This window comes from Rhyacophila brunnea, unplaced genomic scaffold, assembly GCF_057557595.1.
Source record: "Rhyacophila brunnea isolate RB1 unplaced genomic scaffold, BYU_Rbru_1.0 scaffold_1, whole genome shotgun sequence".
NCBI classification, from domain to species: Eukaryota; Metazoa; Arthropoda; class Insecta; order Trichoptera; family Rhyacophilidae; genus Rhyacophila; species Rhyacophila brunnea.
Genome location: NW_028232751.1, coordinates 46,025,588 through 46,042,918, shown reverse-complemented (window position 1 = coordinate 46,042,918; position 17,331 = coordinate 46,025,588). Strand labels below are relative to the sequence as shown.

The 17,331-nt window shown below is 34.0% G+C and overlaps 1 protein-coding gene across 3 annotated transcripts in view; it reads left to right on the top strand.

Moving 5' to 3' along the window:
• The window catches only part of twz (BTB/POZ domain-containing protein twz), a 114,128-nt gene extending 101,310 nt beyond the window's left edge, over positions 1-12,818 (top strand). For all 3 annotated transcript variants that reach the window (XM_085945198.1, XM_085945213.1, XM_085945205.1), the window contains one exon: positions 5,042-12,818. The gene's annotated coding sequence lies outside the window, so the exon portion shown is untranslated. The remainder of the gene's footprint in view (positions 1-5,041) is intronic.
• The last annotated feature ends 4,513 nt before the right edge of the window (positions 12,819-17,331 follow it).

Here is a 17,331-nt window from a genome sequence, read left to right as displayed (position 1 = left end):
CGCTGTACTATTGATTGTCCCATCTGGCCTAATCACACATTTTTGTGCACGCATAGATTTTCTATCAATTTTTGTATTCTTGACACTAAAGTCCTGTAGGGGCGGGTATATTGCGCAATATTTATTGACATTGTCTAGATCTCTTCATTATGGTATTTAATATTTACCAAACCATACAAAAATACGATATAACCGAAAGTTCACAGTGATAGCGTTGTGTCACCTCCCGTCCGAAGTGAAGTATCGTAATTAGCAGTAACAATACACCTGCGCGGCAAGATCTCCGCGCGTTTCCCACGTATAGTGTTGCTAAATACGTTACCATACTTCACGTCGGAAAAATTTCAAGAAATTTGAGATACAATAATATGCAATGCTTGAAAATCGCACTTATAATACGAATTTTGAAATTCTGTAAATGGCATCATATGTAATGGATACCAAAATTGAAAAAAAGTAAAAAACGTCATTTTGTTATTCACAATATTATACGTAGGAGGTGTCGGTATTATTGTCAATCTGTGTGCTTCCTTATTTATTTTCAGCTTCGTATCTACTCATTCCACTAATGGTTGATCCCAGGTACACAAACTGGTCTACTATTTGGAGTAAGAAGTTGGGATAGTTTTGTCAAATCTCTTCTCGTCAATCGTTTTCTCTATCCACGAATTTGCCATTTGCTTATAGTAATTCCCAGTTTTACGTTTTTATTTCCCCACAATTTACGTTTGAAATATTAAAAAATTTATGTATTCCAACATAATATTCAATTGCATGGCAATTATTGAAATGAATTCCAGACACATTTGTGCATTTTTATTTATAGACATGTCTGCAGTGCTCAGCACTGCAGTAATAGTATAAGTTTTTTGTGTTGTTTTTTTTCAATCCTTCAAATAGTGTTTGAATAGAAACAACAGATCAATATAGGATCTCCTTGGGAAAGTATTGCATATTATAATTAAAAAGAAAATGATTTTAAATCTGCGAGCTTGCATTTCTGATGATTCAATTAGCCAAGTGATATCATACAGGTGACATGTGTAACACAACATGACTGAAATAAAATAAAAATGAAATTTTGATAATAAGATAACGATACGAATGACGTTTTGATTTTATGTTATATGCGGTAATAATAGTAGATAAACCAGGTAATAAACAATTTGGTGCAACTTCTATGACATCTACACTTGTTTCGAGTCGCAGATTCGGGAACTATACAGTGTATACGGTGGCATATTGGCCGATATAAAAATGGTCATGCTACTATCGGCTGCGTTCAATCGTCCAATTAGTTAATTATTCATGCGTACTTATGGTAATATTTCGACACCTCCTACGTAAAGTATTGTGACTTCAAAATCGGAACTTTACAGGAGAGTGGTTTAAAGATACAAAAACTTGTTATAAGTCGACCTTTCGAATGTTTTGCACCAAATTTTGGACGTTCGTTATGAACTATAAATAGATTTTTGTTTTGCATTAAAGGATATCTAATATTTTTTGTGATTTATCTGAAAACGCTGTTTCAACATTATATTGCGGAAAAAAATTTGTTCGAAATATTGTACAAGGCACAAACAATAGTTTACGGCGGGACTTCTTACATGCATTATTTAGTTGTATGTGATACTTACTATAATTTACGTTGACGTGGTTTTGGTGAAATATATTGTATATACTGGATACAATTCTTTACCTAAGTTTTTTGCGTAATTAAAATCAATAACACCTAAATGTTATGGTATGAGTTGTTAGGTACCTACGTAGCTTGGAAAAATACTCTCTGTATAAAATTGCTTTTATTTCCTTAAACATACATTAAATTTAAGACTTTCATGACATGATTAAAATTAAACATACAGAAAAAAAATAGAGAAGAAACAACAAAATTTCAATCAAAAATCCAATTCAAGGAAGATGTAAATAATGAAAGAAAATTAAAAGTAAAAAAGAAAAATAACAATCACTTCAAGCCAATGTTCTAAATAATATCAGTTGTACGTCAATTATCAAAGTAAAATCAGACAAGAGAATAACAAAAGGTGATTAGGTGGAAGAGTGCACTTCTGGAAGTTAGAATATTATGTGAAACTGAAAAAAAATCATTCTACAACTATTTTTTTGTTTAACCCAATCCCTGCATAGAGTCATAAAGAAAAAATCGGCTGCATGCATATTTTTGAAATATTCCCCGTACCGACACTTCAAAATAACAATAAAGGCCTTATGCAATCATGTTAACTCGAATAAACATCTCCATACAAAAAAACTCACCGCTACGTAAATCCATCATTTTGTCCGAAGCTAATTGGCGGGGACCACTGCGCCGACCCTCTTTTGGTATCACTTTACAACTTCACACTCGTAAATCAGTCACTTATTTTAACCTTTGCCATTAGAAAACACATTAATTATTCAATACCGTGACACGAAAAATAAATCTTAAAACTTAACTGCGTTTAAAAAAAGGATAAAACGATTTTAAAAATGTTTTGACCTATGGTAAATTTTATAACATGCATGTAAACATAACGCGACTTGGCACTTTGAACACAGAAACCGGGATAATTTGTATATTTTTTTGCCTCTTTTAAATTGCCACAGACATGGCATCTCCTGCGCGGCTTGGCATTTTTGGGTGTTGGAGGAATGTGCTCTGGCAAATGGTCTGTAGCGGATTTTGGTAATAAACGTACCGGATTATCACTAGTTGATGCCGTGGGCCTATGGGGATATACAGTTTTTACACTATGTTTTTCCACAAGTTGTTTGATTACAAATAACTGAAATTCGGCCAATGTTTAAAGTTAATTAAACATAAGTCTATTATGTGGAAAGCCACCTTCTTATACCGCTTAATGGACTTTCGCATGCACGAAAGACTACTGAGCATCATATCCACTTTGTCCACCGTCCCCATATTATATATAATCTAATACACACTTAGGCTTCATGATGGGGGGTTCCCCTGTCCTAAAATTAGTTTTTCCCGTTGGTCCAAACGAGTCATCATGAAGCGTGGTTAACATATGGACATCCCTCCTATCGTGCCATTTAAGGGCCAATAATGGGCTTTTGAATTTGGCTTCCGTCTCTCCCTTTTTCAAACTCTTAAAGATCGGCATCTCCTTCCGGTTCTTCCTAACCGTGCCACAAGCATTGGTTTTATTAGTGTGGAGGAATTTAAAAAGAGCTGGGCTGGAATACCAATTATCACACTATAAGGTGTGACCTTTTCCGATATAATTATTTAATAACGTCATTACCACCCCACCGCACCAGATATTCCCAAATTTTGGTCGTCCACTATATCTGTGCCATTGCCACAATATATAATAAAATCGATTATATAGCCGGTCATGACATTGCACAGTACAAACATTTTTATCTCAAAACGATGCCTTTTTGACGGAATAAATTGTTTAAATATGAGCCTGCCCTTAAAAACAATGATACTCTTCGTCAATGCACAAGTTTTGGTGCGGGAGCATTATCTCTCTAAAAATTTTGCATGTGTACTCGAAGAATAAACGTATTTTGACCAGCCTATCTGTGGTGGTCACATTCAAATCACAAAAATGGAGCATCTGTAGGATTATTTGGTACCGATCTCTTGGCATAATTTTACCAAAAATATCAGCAAGGAGGTACGGATCGGTGGTCCAATGCTCCTCGATCGTAGTATGTTTATTTCTGGTCATCAGTAAGGAGACAGCAAAAAATGTGTATAGTTCCGGCACCGATGTATCGGTCCAGTTATGTGACTGCGATTTCGGTCCCAGGGCAGTTGTAGTGTAAATATGTGTAAAAAGTTGTTCGTTTGTGTCACTATCTCTGACATTATATGATTATTAAGAAAATGTTCAAAAAAATGGCATTCAGAAGAAGCTTCACTGAGGTCGGTTGATATTACGCCGGATTGAAAGTTATCGAATCCATAAACTATTGGAATATGTGGCTCGGTTCTCCAAGAATGTAAAAATGCAATTGGCTCGTCTGAGTCCGTATCCGAGTCATGATCACTTTCGTTTTGGTCCAATTCCTCTTCAGACATATCATAGTCAGAGTCCAATTCCTCATTCATAATTTCCCGCGGACCCATATTCACTTCCACCATTGTAAAGTTTTTCCACAAATATTATTTATATACCAAAAAACGCGTAAACAGTTTTAAGAAGTTTTTATACGGAACTTAACTATAAACGCAAGTCAAACATGAATAATTAAACGCACACACTATAGTCAGTTTTTAAATTTACAATCGTAATGATCGTAATACATGTAAAATCGAACCAAAGAAAAGTTTTTCCACAGAACCTACCGATAAACGCTAGACTCAGGTACAAATAATTAAATGCACATACAATAGTCAGTTTTTAATTTCACAGTTCAAAATCGTAATAGTTATTATAAGTTTCACTCGAAAAACAGTGTATCAAAACTTGAATCATAAAGATCAAAAAATAAACATATCGACGCAAAGTCCATTCGCAAAGATGTGGATTTGGCTACTGCGCTTGCGTAATGAAAATGCGCGCAAGCTTAAACTGATTTCAGTCTGGTGGTATTATGCGATAGATCGAAGTGGTTCGAAGAAATGATGTTTATGAACTTTAAACAAATTGTTTTTGACCAACCTATCGAGATGGCGGTACGAACACGAATCAGAGCATTTTTCAACGTATTTCCTACTTTACCGATATTTCAATTTTCAAAAGTGGTGCGACATCCGCCCAGTATCAGAGCTTATTTTTAAAACAACAGATGTCCCATCCGAGGCGATCGGGTTAATGAAATACCGGTTGAAATGTGTGAAAATGTGATGAAAAATGTTGTAAAAAGAGCTTGCATTTTTGAGGTACAGGAACAGAGGCGACATTGTCTTCCATACGTAATTCCCAACATTTGATAAAACATTTATCAGCATTAAACCATTTTGTTTTCATTATCCATAAAGTTATACAAAATTAAAGTAGTAAACCTTCCCGGCGAACACCCTGTATCTATAATATTTTCTTTTGTGGTTTTTTTACAGGACAACCAATGATTGCTGCTTGGTGAAATATTTTAAGGGCTGAGGAAGAACATGCTCATGACAGAAGTCAGTCAATTGGCGAAACATGTCCCCAATATGTTTAGTGACGGAATAAAAGCACCGACAATTTGTGGACATTATCTAATCAGTGGAACATTCATTAAGTTAAAAAATAAATACATGTGAATTACAGTTAATAATAAAAACTTAAAATTTATAAGAATAATATAATTATACAAAATTAATTGAGCAGTTCTGTCAAATTTTTGTTTAATGTGCAAGATTGCATAATAAAATGTAAATATTGTTGTCTATGGACACTGTGTCTGTTGAACATAATGATTTCTAGTTGTGATGTAGTTCCATTTTTATTTTATTCTTCATGGTAGCTCCAGTTTTTATTACAGTCATAAAATTTATTGTACATTTTGAATCTTGACTGTTTTCAGAGTAAGTATAAAATATAAAATTGTATTATATTATGGATAAGCGAGGAAAATGGGTCTCTATAGAGCAGTAGCGAAGGGTGGAGGTAGGCTGTTTAGATCCGCCATAATTGGTGCACACTAAACTTTGTCAGTCATACATATTGGTTTTCATCGAAATTAAACCCTGCGAAAATCAAGCCATAATAGATAATAGTCAAAAATTACTAGTCTATCTAAAATTATTTAATTAAATCAAACATAACTTTGAATATTTTACAAATAGAATAATATTTTTTATCTATTATAGTTTGGTTTAGGTAGGGCTTATTTAATTTAAAAAAATGAACCAACAATATGTGAAATATGTATTTTTAATCCAACAAAACCAAATAAGTATGAATGAAAAAATGTGCACAATTTTGTCATATCGCCCAAGATATACCAAAACTATTATGGTTTGGGTTAGGCAGAGTTTAAATGATTTTTAAAAGCTAACCAATACCATCTGTAAATTGTAGTCTTAGTTCAATAAAAAAAATACGTATGACTAACAAAGTGTAATGTGCACTATTTATGGCGGATCTAAACAGTCTACCTCCACCATTCGCTACTGCAATAGAGTGGTGGTTATATTTAATGTCTTTTTTTTTACCAGAAATGATTATTGGCCAATTGCACAATATATTCGGTCCTTTCCCTGGCCAAATCGCATTGAAAAAATAACATGTGAATTTACCAAAAATAATGATTTTGATGTCGTGTGGACTACCAAATTTGGAATTTTGTCTTTAAAAATAGTTAGTATTATGTATACCGATATACATAATATGATTGATAGTAATAAGCTAGCATTAAATTAAATTGTGTTATAACGTATATGGCAATTGTTGTTTTACAGTTGATTTTTATCGAAATTTATATTTTGCATGGATATGTTTTCAACCAATGTCACTATTGCAATTGGTCGAAGTTAAATCTGATCTATCTTGTTAAAACTTTTCTATGCCTCACGATATTACCATGGCAGTATCTGACAGGCCGCAGATTTTTAACGACACATGTTGAATGTAGAGTGAAGCCCTTACTAAAATCGCTGTAATACCGATAATTTGTGGCTTAGTGTTTCATAATTATTCAAACAGATTTCACTGTGTGTTTAATTTTTTGGATTATACAAATTAATTGACAGTGTCTAGTAATTTGAGTTTAAAGTCGGATGAGATTACTTGTATGTGCGGCCTGTCGATAACGGCGTCAGCGAGAAAACTCGCAGGAGGCATAGAACCGATTAAGGAAAACGAATTCAGAACACTCTTTAATAGCTAAATTTGCATATATGCATTTAAATAAACTGTTAAAATAAAGTTTCATTAAAAAATATTTTTCATCTACAATAATTATATAACCTCATTGCAATAAATGAATTTTTTAAAGTTAATATGAAATAAATATTTCGTTAGATTTTTTCGTTTTCATGTAAAGTTATTAATTTTATAGATATGCCGTATTATTGGAATGTAAGCTATATGAAGAATTTATCTTTTGAAGCTGAAACACATAATCATAAAATATGACCGTAAAGGGATTCCTCCAAGTGAAACCAGAATTTAGGATGATGTTCAGATAATTGTCACAGGAATTACTTTCTTTTTGTATTCAACAACAACAATTGGAATCCTGGCATTTCTATAAAATTAGCTAACCATGAAGATGTGTGGATAGGAAGAACTTAATATTGGTTGGAGACGATCAATAAACTTGTCAATCAAAATTTTCATCATTTGCTGTCAATTCGCAAATGACAATCGTGTCAATTGCACTTCTAAATGATCAATAAGTTTCATCAACGAGCATCATTGACAATAAACAAAATGACAATCGCAAACATTGTTCTAAATCGATTTCCTGTTTTCTGTAGGTATTCATTTGTTTTAGTTCGCGATAAGACAAAATATGTCGAAGTGTGTATTTATACTTTAGTATGTATAAAAAAAATCATATTATTTCGTTGTCTTTACTACTTATTGATAAATCATAGTTCTGTTATCAGACTGATTAATAATACTCAAAATGCCAAAAGTTTTTATTAAACAAGTCCGATTATTATTCACTCATTAAAAACGAAGACACCATCCCGTAAAATCTGAGTTATCAAAACAGTGCTAGACATGAATTTTTAATAGACTAAATTCTGTGTTTGAATTTTTAGTGTTTCTTCCCCCTCTCGTGGTCATCATTACACAGACGTCAATGACGCCGCCGATTGATCGTTTATTGTGCGATTGGCAATCGTTCGTTCAGTAGCAAGTATGGTGGATGTGTCGAAAACTCCCTTCTTCGCGGAAAAAGATTTTGCTTTGGTTATAATTGCATTATATTACGATTGTCCAGAATTATGAAAAGTGAAATACAAAGATTATATAAACAAAGATAAAAGAAGTCTCGCTTTGCAAAAAATACTTGATGTTTAAATAAATAGAAACCTGATTACAGTGAGGACAAATTGAAAAAGAAAATTAATATTTTACGTATATACGTAATAAGGAGTGCCAAAAGATTGACCAAAAAAATATCCCGGAGAAATCGATAATTTTTATAATATATTTTACCAATCTACTGATATTTTTGAAGTATCTACTTATTTAAAATCTACTAAACTTTGTACATGTCGTCTGGCAACACCTGTCGTTAGTTCAACATCGGTAACCTGCTTCGTTGGACGGGTGGTTGACACAATAATTTCTTAATGCCCATACATACTATTGAGTAATAATTTAATTTGAAAACTGATATAATATAACTATTATTTTTAATAAGTCAATTTTTTGACGAAGCCACATGAGGAAATCATTCTTAGTGTTATGAAGAAAACAGTGAATTTGTGTGACTATGAGAAAACGTTATTGCGGACTTCACAGAAAGTATCAAATTTTATACTTTTAAAACACAATTTTTTAAAATTAATTGCATTGTTTACAGAAATGTGCGAGTGTTACTGATATTGCAATCGTATTGAATCATCTAACACGTCTTGAATTGTCTATGTAAACATTTTTCACTACGTTTATTGTGCTAATGTGACAACTTTTAAAACAGTACGCCACCCGTTCCCGGTAGCGAATAAGAGTTATTCCAATTCTAGAACTTACTGGAAAGGCACTGAAAAGGTTCCTCACTTGTTTTACTCTTTCGAGTTCGTTTGTTAAGTTCATCTCGTAATCTATTTTTTAATTTTGAAATCGATGTATTTTAGCTGTGACCGTTTTAACAGATCAGTTGGCTGAAAATAAATTCCCGCGAAAATGGCTCACGTCGAAAGGGTTAACAAGGGACAGAAGGTATTTTGTACCCAAGTCACCTGCGATTTTCGTATTGCCTACAACGTGTACGTCATCTCAAAACTTGAACCGGTCCACGGCTGCGGAGTAAATACAACAAGCTGACAGAATTTCAGTCATTCAACTAAACAGACTAAATACTAAGAGATCATCATTGAGCCCCACCAGTGTTCATTATTACTCAAATGAAGTACAAACTGCGGCAGCTTACTTTTTAACTTTAAATTTACTTCTTTCTAAAACGCAATGTGATTGATTACCACCATTAATTGTTTACTTAAGTTCATTTGGTTTTACGTTGTTTACTTTAAAAATAATAAAAATACATACCTGAATATTGTTTTCCAATTTGTCGATTATAGCCTCACGGGTTTCCATTATGATTGCTTCTAATGTCCGAGGGGCAATAGCACAAAGAAACTTCAAGTCTTCCAAATCCATGCCAGACGCTAAATATCTCAATGTTATAGAAAGTCTCTAACCAGCAAGAATCGCTCCGCACATTAATTACGATGTTTGGCCGAATTAGCTCTAACAATGTGTCAAAACATTCTTGGTCCATTTTGAGGAAATTTTTGGAAGTAATCGTCTGGTTCAAAATCTCGCAAAACTCATAATAAATGTTCGTGAGTGAAGCGGCTTCTCAGCTTATGAGTCTCGACGGGTGTCACTTAAAAAATCTGCCCTGCCTATATGGTGAAATCTTCTCGGATGCAATGCCACCTCGTCAAATGTAGAAAAACTATATCCACTGCGGGTCATTCAGTCTGCCCTTTCAATGCGATGCATAGAGTTCGAACCTCTGAGCTTCATACCCATACCCACCACATGCCTGAGCCGTGCAGCGTTTGAATACCGGATGGGGCCAGCAGACGTTCCAGTCGTAAGTCTCTTATGAAGACTGGAATGACTGATAATCCAACATATACTCCAAGTGTATATATGGAAGAAGCTGGAATTATGTTGGTACACCGTAGCACGCAGCCGGCCGAGCAGAGGGCCCATAAGATGGAGCAGAGAATGAAATTTGCTCTAAAAAAGCCAAACAGGAATAAATTCTTCATCACATAAAAACCTTCAAGGAATAAAGTTACTTATCTGACAGTTGTACACAGACAATGTACGTAATTGTTTTTTTTTTATTTAGCTTTAATATTTTTAAAACATGTACCCAATCTGAAATAATGATCTTTGTGTTTAAAAGTACAAAACAGTTCAATACATTCAGCACAATAATTTTTTTGGTAAATAAAAAGGTTATCATTTGAAATGTATATTGCCAAAAACAAATGTTTGGTGAAAATATAACAAAAAATTGTCAGTAGAATATGGAAGAGGCTGGAATTATGTTGGCACTCCGTGGCGCGCAGCCGGCCGATCGGAGGACCCATAACATGCAACAGAGGAGGAAATTTGTATCCGGCTCTAAAAATGTCAAACAGGAATAAATTATTCATCACTGCAAACTGACCTTTGTCACAAAACACTAATAACACAAGTGACGAAATAAATCGCTGGATCAACCTCGCCAAGAGGTGCTATTTTGGTATCCACAGGCTTCTAAAGAACAAGGAAAACCAAAACAATAATTGATTTTTCCGAGAGGAGAGTTATGAGAAGATCGAAGAGATTATTGAAGGAGAAATGCAGACTACACTGCGCTGAATCACTCATGTACATAGAATACCAGAGGATATACCAGCAAGGCGGGCTATGTACGCAACCCTTGAGGGCAAGAGAAGACCTAGACGGCTGAAATTGAGATAGCTGGACTGCGCCACAAGAAATTTAAGAATGCTCGGTCAAAACAACTGGAGAATGTCAGTGGTGGATCGTCCAGGATGGAGGAAGTTTTTGAAGTAGGCCAAGACCCGCCATGGGTTGTAGTGACGTAAATGATGACGATATCAAAATACGGGTTAACTGCAGTAATATATATTGTGTATCTTAAAAGACGCTGATATATAAAGTATAGGCACTACGATCGTAATTCGCAATTTCACACCGCAGCCTGACTGAGGACCTTGGTACTATATTAATATTAGTAGATAATAGCTTCATATTATATTGTAAAAGTATTAAATAGAAACCATTTTATTTGAACTTTATTATATGTAATATATAAATTACAATTTTTGTGTGATAATTATTATCATCCGAGTGGCGATACATGAAAAAAAGCAGTTTTCCTTTATTTAATTCATTCCATTATCGTATAATTTAAAATGGCTATTTAAACGGTACTTCTGACAATTGAGCATTCTTAATAAACCCACTATCCGTTCTCCATATGCCAACGCCCAGTGATAAATGCCTTCTCGCCCTTTTGAAAGACATTGAAAAAGTAAGAAAAGTGCGATGTGTGTCGACTGACTAGGACTGATATCAGCTTCAAATTCTTTGGAATTTAATTTTCTTATACTCAATCAAAGATGAGTCTCGACGGGGTGTCACTTAAAAAAATAGCTTCAAATGATTTTGTGCAATGCCCCATCTGCCCAGCCCACACGGTGGAATGCTCAAGAATGAAATTCCACATCGTCAAATGTAGAAAAACTACTACCGAATGGGGCCAGCAGACGCCCCAATCGTAAGTCTCGCGCCGTCAGCGGTTTCCATGACCTGGTCACCAGGGTCGTGTTTTGAGACAATTTCTTTATATAGCGTCAAATTTTTGCTCCATTCGCAAAAATTTACTAAGTTTATTAAGTTTGATAAATCAACACCAACATGTCATTATAGTGTAAGTATAGTTTGAAGTTAAATAAAAATTAGATTGCAGTATAAACCAGTTTATGTATATAACTAAATACGACGAAAGGCAACATGTGGTCGACGTCTAAGCAATTAGAATAGGCATAGTGGCGGTCGTGTTGCCCCACTTTGAATCTCGAACTTTATTTAACATGTTACATAATTTGTGGCACTTTGTTTTACTTTGCTATTTTCTTAAACACGTTAATATCAATATCAGTGCGAGCAGTTTGACAGAATAGACTTAGCACACATTGATCCCGCAGCAGGAGGTGCTGAAACAAGGCCTGCAAAGAATTAATACTGGGCTGCGGAACCATCTACATTGTTATCAGCCTTGGAGTTGTTTAGGTGCACAATCGAGATATTGAAATATATCAGAGGACCTGATGCAAACTGTGTGTGATAGGCAAGCGGACCAAGTCCAGCTTCGAAGGGCGGTAGATTCAAGCCTCTGCGGGTACACTGTATTGAACTGCGTTTTTATTTATTAGCCTTTCATCATTGAATATGTATTTATTTCTATAATACTCTTCTAAATGTATTATATTATGTATTGTAAATAAATTTAAGCTTTAAGATTTATTAAATTTCTAGTATGATGTACTTATAGCTTTAATAATATGCACTTTTTCTATTCCACTGAAATGCATTTAACTTAAATGTAAAAAATCAATGCATTTGTTCATAATTATGTTTTATGATTCTGAAAGGCTTTTGATTGTAGCCTACATTCATTAAATAATCTTAAAGGTTTTGTCTGCTTTCTAAATATGAATCATGTAGGTCTGACACCCACGGTGGTCGCGCGGCTTGAGCGTTGGACTATCACGCCGTGGGTCTCAGGTTCGAATCCTGGGTCTGGCAAGTACACATATTGTTTTTCAATTTGTGTGTGAGTCAGGGTATGGACCTAATAGGTTGAGCAAGTGGCTGACATCCATTTCTCGTAAAAAACAAAATCTGTTAATACAAACCTCTACTCTGTGGAGGCCCATATGATCCTATTAAAATCGGACATGGTCGAAAAAAAAAAAAAAAAAAGGTATGAAATAATAATATATAACTGCTGTTTTTAATAATATTAAATCTGAGTCCTTTTTTCTTGATTTTAATGATACAATATTTATTGAAAAGGGCTTGAATTTTGTATAAAATATACATTTACAATGATTTTAATTTGAACGTGTTATGAAACTGTCAAATATTTTTTAAGATGTTTTATACATTAATAATTGATTTCATAGTTTTGTTAATCTTGCCAGTATAAATATAATAAAAGAATACATATTATTATGTATTAAAAATGGATTATTTTTATTTCTCCCATGGCTTAACTTGCATGTATAAACTAATTCGGCTCGCACATCAGAATTCGCTTCATGCGCCACATGTCGAAATCGTCGATGTGACGTCATCGTCATCCACATAACAAACGCTGTCAAATGGTTGGTCAAATGCGACATAACAACAAATGCAACATATCGATGATCGACTCTTCTAGCATGTTGATGGTCGCGCCCGCCGAGATTGCGCGAAGTGTTCGATGCGGCCATTTGTTGTACTAGCTAGACGTCAGTAGTCACCGGTCACGCTTTCCAAACACAACACATCAAACGGAGACATCAAATAAACAAAAATGGGAGACAAATGCTTCAACATTATGACTGAATCCAATATTTCCGCCTTCTACTTAAATTTCTGTGGTACCAACGTATAATAATCTCTGCTTCAGCGATGACATTGTCATCTGGCTAGGAGTATATTATTATTTTGACGTTTCGAGATGCGAGTGTTGCAAGTGACGCTAGTAGATGTGTGCGTTCGTCACGTGCAACAATGTTTCGCGCGGCTCGGAACTTGGTCGCGTCGAACGAAGCGAGTTTTGATATGAGAGCCGCCTAAGTATGTATAGGGAAGAATTTAACTAATATTCGGTCACATATTATGGAGTGATTCTAACTGGCAGTAATTGTATATCAAAAACTGTTTAGTGTTAAGAATAAAAATGTGGCGATCAACGAGCCCTGTGAGAACAAGCATTGTCAGCAAAATCCGTGACAGGAATCGACCGCGAAAATGTCATTTAATTATTTTTCTATACATTTTTCACAGGCCGTAAGCGTATCGGTTAATGCTTACTCCGCGAGAATAAGATTGTCTATCACATACATTTCACACGAATCTAATTACCAATTTCAAATGAGAACTTTTACTTCTGTAATATTGTTAATATTTATTATGATAAAATATTTCTCACCAAAGGCATGGGATACTCAGTGTAATAGAGAACTGACAATCTGTATCATCGTGCCTCGGGCTAAAATATCTACCTCACTATTACCTTTTATCATTGTATCACTGTACTTGTGTCAATCCGTCAAATAAACACGCAACTCCTCTCAATAATCATACTTTAGTTCTTCACTCATTTCCTCATCACACCAGCATCCGTTACCTCCAAAGAATTTTTGACAACATATTAATTAACGTGTTTTCTTTATAAACTTGTTGAGTGATAGTTGAATACTACCCTTTTACGTATTTGAGAATGTGACAAGGAGCAGGGGAGAGAGGAGCGACTGCATGGAAGCGCACAGTTTTTGCATTATCAAGAAAAATCTAAATTTTAAGAAATGTACGAAATAGCAAATTGTGCGAAAGTACAACGTTCGAAAGTCGAGGGCCGCCTGTATATTGTGCATTTGATGATCATACATTTTGGTCGCCATATTAGATTTACAACCATCTTGTTATTTATGTATAGCCTTAAGGGGGGACATGTTCAGCGTAGGTCAAAATGGAGATTTTATACTATTTTCAAAGCATGATCCTGGACATTCAGTAAACGTTGTAGATAATCTATTTGTATAATTTTGAACCCTTATTATCCTTTATATTTATTTTAAACATTTGATAACTGTATAAAGTATTTTTATTACATAAAATGGTATTCTTTTAAACCTCTCGCTCTAATGTTTTAGAATATAGTCATATTTCAGTACATAATTGTGCAGTGGTGTTAAGATTTTTTACGTTTATTAATTTTTAAACGCATTTATAAAAACATCAGTATAATTTATATTGACATTATTATAGTGAAATATTTACGATAAAAAATTATATTGATAATCTCTGTGATCCCAAATTTGACAAGAATTAGGCATTTTATTATTCAAAAAATGGGCAAGATTAACACATTTGAAGATAATTCTAAAGATACACATTATAAGCTATGTCTTTGACCATTCAAGTGTGATAAACATCCTACTAATAATGATTGCTTTATAATAATTATTAGAAACCCAAACATTCATTAAGATAACAAACATTAAACTATTATTAAATTATCGGTTTTTATAATTAGACGCACTCCACAATAATAATTGAGTCAACATTTAAAGAATATGCATATCAAAAGGGAAGGGAATGAGAAATAAAAAGTAGAAAACAATTTGAAAAGTTTATTAGAGTTTTTAATAGCAATATCACAGACGGATAGGCTAAAATAGTATGAATAATATGGAAAATAGTTGTCTTTTAGGAACTGGTAATTAATTCGATACATAAGAAAATGCTTAACAACCAATTACAAAGTTAACATTCATTTATAATTTTATTATTACTGGTAACTAGGCACATTATATCACAGATTGATTACAATCCTCAATAATATTAGGCATTTGTACTCCATAAACAATGTCTACAAAAATGAAACATTTGATCACAAGTGTCATACTATATAATATTTATCTACTATCGACAGTCAAGATTTTATCCTATATTAAATGGCAAGGTAAATTGTTAATTCAAAATTTACTAAAAAAACTAGACATTTTATTATATTAATATCACATCAATAGTAAGTACCTAGTAGTAAATTGTAAGTTTATAAATATAATTTCTTAAATTTTGACAATATATTGCTAATCAAAAAATGCCTAAAATTACAAATTTTGAATAAGATTAACAATGTAACAATAACTAACAAAAGTAATTAAATTAAAAGATTTAAAATGATTAAAATAAGTGACTAACATAACAATGTAATAATTTCTAAAATAAGTAAGTCAATCTTGTAAATCGGGTAAATCAGTCTTTTACGTTTGCATGGTAGGTGGTTCAGGCGGGTCATGGCACATTTAGTCTGAAGAGTCCAAAGACTCTTCATTGGGGATGTAAATCTGAGAAAAAAGAGAAAGGCACATTATACTTTTAGAATGGCATCTATCATAGACAATTGAGCCTTTCTCTGGAAAAATTGTGTTATCGCAATAACACAATTCAAATGACGCGCCATACATTTGTCTAAAAATCTCAAATATAGATTCAGAATAATGCTACTTTTCTGGAGAAGAGCTCAATTATTGTTATTCATGCACCACCGATCACTCGCAGAATTACCGACAAAAACATCTCAGCAAGACAATCCTAGTCCTGAGGATTTATACTCATAAATTAGTTAGGTATCTCATGCAATTGAAATATTCTTGATAGGCGTTACAACCGTACACTTAATGATTATCAAAAATAATTAAATGAATACTAAATATTATATAATTTAAGAAAAATGCTTACCCGTCGCAATTCCGGCTCAGGCGTCGGTGGAGAAATAGGGGTTATACAGTGGCTTCTCCTTCGTATTGACGGAGTCAGCACTGCAAAATATTTTATTTTTTTGTCTATGCAGATGGAGAGGGAACCAAATGGCCTCTTTTTTTGTCTCCTAGTGTAGGAAAAATATATGGAGGCTTTACGAGCAATATTGCTCGTGGTCTCGAAAATTCGGTAGGGATGGCTGGATTGTAATTGATTAAATCTTTGATCGACTGGTTTGGGAAGTCTGCTGTCATAGAGCTGTAGAATTTTTTTGAAATTTTCCCATGACGTGTGGGTCTTGGAGTTTGGGGTGTTAAGACTAGCAAGTTTATGGGATCACCTAAGTAGAGCAGTACCGGTTTATGATTAGAATTAAGTTCATTTACGACACAAGTTTGCGGTATAAATAAAACATCGCGGAGGATGGCAAAGTCGAGAATGTCTGCCCGTCCATTCTTAGAATAAATGGTAGGCTCTGAAAGGGCAGCTATGACCGTGTCGATATCATCGATAAACCTATAGATGAGATTACCTCGGATGTTAGTTAACCTACTGTTCCAGTCTATGTTTTGTATTGAAATCTTTTTTTTTTTGCAAACATCACTTTAACGGTAAGTTTTATCGTAAAAATAGATATTACAAAATACGTAGATCATAAAATTTCCTACAAAAAAGGTCAGAATCAGTCAAAAGTCAAATCTGGTGTGGTGATGGTCCAGACATGATAATGGAGATATCAATGCAAGCAGGATTGCCTCACCAGCATGAGGCTCCCATCGTTTAGCGATAAACTATTACCATTTAATGAGAGCGTCAAGTAGAACCGATGCCATTTCAGACATCATGCTGGTGAATTCGAGAGCCGGGAGCCACTCGATATTGCTGATCACCTGGTTCAGTCAGCCATATGTTGTCTGTTATACACTTAAAGTTATTAGCTCACAAGGACGCAATGCTTGCACATTTGATGAATGTGTGTGGGACGTGGGAACTATGTGTGTCCAGCATTCTGTGTGATTACTGTACTGATCAAATTATCACAAATTGTTATAATATATAGGAGACAGTAAGAAAAACTGAAAAATTCAATATAGGTGCAGTAAGTCCTCGACTTACGTGATTAATTCGTTCCGAAGGTTTTTGTGTAACTCGAATAAAACTTATAATCATG